The 3,087-nt window shown below is 39.3% G+C and overlaps 1 protein-coding gene across 1 annotated transcript in view; it reads right to left on the minus strand.

Annotated features, from left to right (window-relative positions):
* LOC143018694 (salivary peroxidase/catechol oxidase-like) overlaps positions 1-141 on the minus strand; it is a 74,506-nt gene extending 74,365 nt beyond the window's left edge. The window contains exon 1 of the mRNA XM_076174283.1: positions 1-141. This exon is cut by the window's left edge and continues 264 nt beyond it. The gene's annotated coding sequence lies outside the window, so the exon portion shown is untranslated.
* Positions 142-3,087: the final 2,946 nt, after the last annotated feature.

A 3,087-nucleotide genomic window follows, 5' to 3' on the forward strand; every position in this document is an offset into this window, starting at 1 on the left:
CACACTTACATTGGTATGACAACAACACAATTAACACGACGCCTAACATGCCACCTGTCCAACGGATCAATCAAGTCACACTATACCTCTTCCCACAACAAAGCACTAACAAGAAAAGACCTAGACAATAACACGACAATCATAGACAGGAAATCGGATCCCCGATGGCTACTGTTCCTGGAAGCCATATACATACAAGATAACCATCCTAACATCAACATCCAGACCGAAGACCTGCGCGTCTTACCATCCATGAAGAGACTGAACACAAACAGAATCACTACACGCACTGGGAGAGGTCTCACAGACCTCCAGTAACCCGGCTCTCCTATTGGTCCTAGGCAACCAATCAGAGGAGACCTCTTCCTGCAAGAAGCCTTATGATCCCAACTCCATGAATAAATACGACATCCACAGACACTGCATATCAGATCGCCCAGAAGATGGAACCAGGAAGTTCCGAAACGTTGGCCACAATAGGACAACTACTAAGATACGTCAAATTTGAAGACAAAAAGATTGTACGTTTTATCGAAGCTACACGTAATAAAATAATCAACAGTGAATCCTCTTCAGCCTTCAACCTCGTTTGTTTACAAGAGAATATACTACCTGGCTACACTAATATATATATATATATATATATATGTATATATAAAGAGAGTCCTTAGACATTCTTCAACTTGGACTGCCACCAATGCTGAATTGCAGGGAATCTCATAACTCCTTGCCAATAACGGTTACCCTAAACAATTAGCTGATGAGACAATAAAACGACAATTTAGACAGTTTTATGGCACAAGCCCCCTCACCAACAGAAACACCCTGTAATATTTCCCTCTACTACAAAAACTTCATGTCTTTCGCATGCAAAGAAGATGAAAAGGCGATAAAAAAGTAATCAGCAACCATATGACCCCTACAGACCCCAATGCCATCCTGAAAATCATAATTTTCTACAAAACAAAAATAAATTTAAGCCTCACAATGAAAAATATCTGCCTCTCACAGACAATGCCCTCACAAGAAGTGAAACCCATATACCAATTTTATTGCAACTTTGATGACTGCAGTCGCCTAAATTCACGGTATATAGGTTAAACCACTACCACCTTGTCAAAAAGGATGACGGCACATTTGTAGGAAGAGCCATACTCCGTCACACTAGTAATATACATGGACATTCCCTCACCAGGCAACAACTAGAAACACAAACATCGATACTATATCGAGAACAAGACAGGAGATTAAGGATGGCAGAATAAATTTTTATTCGTCTGGATAAACCTGTCATCAATATCCACCTACAACCTGAGGAAACCTTATCAGCAACCTACGGGCAACTAGTTGACGCTCTGTGGGTCGCTTGTCGACATACTCTCCCAGGCTTTCTTCGTGGGTAACCCCCCCCCCCCGGCCACACCCCATATGTCATTCCTGTTTCTTGTACCATAGTGTGCATTGTATATTGTAACTCCTGAAGATGACCTCTGATAAGGTCGAAAAACGTCTAGAGTAAACAACATGTACCATGGAGATTCTATCAATATCCTGACCTCCGCTCTCTCATTAGAAATATCGAGAGCACTTCATACAAGATGAACAATGCTACTAATGCTGTTTACTTCAACAACGCTTGTATTCAAAATTACCTCCTTCCAAAATATATATATATATATATATATATGTATATATATATATATATATTATATATATATGTATATATATATATATGTATATACATACATACATATATATATATATATATATATATATATATATGTATATATATATATATATACATATATATATATATATATATATATATATATATGGTGGATGGAAGGGTGGTTGTTAGGGCTTTGATGGAATTCATAGTGGCAACCAGGAGAAGAGTAGGAAGAGCTTTGGATACACATGTTCTAAGGGGAGAAAGTGGGAGAATATCAGATTTTTTTTTGTAGAAGTTGAGAGTGGAGGATAGATGGAAAAAGAGGGAAAGGATAGAAGGTAGGTAGGTGCTTAGAGTAAACTGCTTAAATGAGAAAAAAAGGAGAAGGAGTGCAAGAAGAAGCTTAGAGAGGAGTGGGAGGGAGTGAATGATAGAGTAGATTTAGGAGTGGAGGAGGAATGGGAGTGGTTCAAGTAGGGAGTCACAAGGTGTGCAAAGTTGGTGTGTGGAACGAGGAGGATGGGAGGAAATAGAAGGAAGTGCAGTGAGTGGTGGGATGAGAAGCAAAGAAGGTTGTAGAAAAGAAGAAGCGAGTGTTCACAAATTGGTTACAAAATAGGACGAAAGAATCATATGAGAAGTCCAATGAAAAGAGAAAAGAAGTAAAGCATAAGATAAAAAAGGCAAAGAGGAGAGCAGATGTAAAGTAGGGTAAGAGTATGGCAGAAAATTTTGAAAGTAATAAAAAGATGTTTTGGAAAGAAATTAAGAGAGGAAGAGGAGGCGAATCAAGTAGAGAAGAAGAGGTAAAATGGAGAGATGATAATGGAAGAGACGGCAGTAAGAGAAAGATGGGCAGAATATTTTAGGGAATTGCTAAATGTGAAGAAGGATAGGGAGGGAAAGGTAGTTGCAGTTGGAAGCGCTAAGAAAATGGCAGTGATGAATGAGGAAAATGGAGGAGAAATAAGGAAAGATTAGGTGACAGCAGTTATAAAAATGATGAGAGCAGGTAAGGCACCTGGGTTGGATGAGCGTCATGCGGAGTGTCTTAAAAAGGGAGGTACAGTGATGATAGACTGGCTGGTGAGGTTGTTTTATTTTTGTCTAAAAGAGGGCGTACCGGAGGACTGGAGGAGTGCCTATATAGATCCGCTTTACAAAGGAATAGAGGATAAGTGTGAGTGTAGTGGTTTGAGAGGGATCAGTTTGTTGAGTGTAGGTAGGAAGACTTATGGGAGGGTTTTGCCTGAAAGGATTAGGAGAGAAAGAGAGGGAGTAATTGGTGAAGAACAATATGGGTTTAGAACAGGTAGGGGTCGCATGGTTCAGATTTTTGTGGTACGGCAAATATGTGAGAAAGCCTTAGAAAAAAATAAGGATTTTTTTCTAGCCTTTATGGATTTGGAAAAGGC

The sequence above is a fragment of the Oratosquilla oratoria genome, chromosome 3, assembly GCF_046742065.1.
Source record: "Oratosquilla oratoria isolate Oo_2021 chromosome 3, ASM4674206v1, whole genome shotgun sequence".
Classification (NCBI taxonomy): domain Eukaryota; kingdom Metazoa; phylum Arthropoda; class Malacostraca; order Stomatopoda; family Squillidae; genus Oratosquilla; species Oratosquilla oratoria.